Here is a 604-nt window from a genome sequence, read left to right as displayed (position 1 = left end):
CGTTTATATTGTTTAAGTTAATCGAACAAATTAAATATATTCTTACACTTTTAATGAAATTAAAATAATTGTGATAATAAAAAATTAAATACAGTATATTTTACTCCATAAATTGCCACTGGTGTCACTTACTTCATTGTTATTTTATTACTGAAGTAAACAACGAAATGATAATTTAAAATAGAATGCCTTTCTCACATTGTTTTGATAATTATTATAAATAGTTATAGAATATATATTGCTGAATAGTTCATATTTAATGTATACAGCTGTTTATAATGACGTTTCAAATGTATGCGAATGTGTTTAAACACTTCGATAATTATTTGTGACTGTAATTAACCAAAGTGATTAATGAATCTGAAATGAGATAGAAGAGACGATGGCGAGAAGGTGTCATTATGCACATTCGTTTCTTTGCTGTACAAGGACTGCGCCACCGAAATAGGAAAGTTGATTATTGATTATACTGCTGTAACTACAGGCAAACAGGAAGACAGATGATTAGACTTAGAGGCAATTTGACTACCGACACTTGCGGTGTTAAAACCTTGTAGAAAAGTGGATAACTAAAAATTTTTCATCATGAATTATCACAGTATAA

Source organism: Centruroides vittatus, unplaced genomic scaffold (genome assembly GCF_030686945.1).
Source record: "Centruroides vittatus isolate TY-2023 unplaced genomic scaffold, ASM3068694v2 scaffold_861, whole genome shotgun sequence".
In the NCBI taxonomy this organism is placed as follows: domain Eukaryota; kingdom Metazoa; phylum Arthropoda; class Arachnida; order Scorpiones; family Buthidae; genus Centruroides; species Centruroides vittatus.
The sequence above is the reverse complement of the archived record's forward strand: the minus strand, read 5'-3'. Positions refer to the sequence as shown.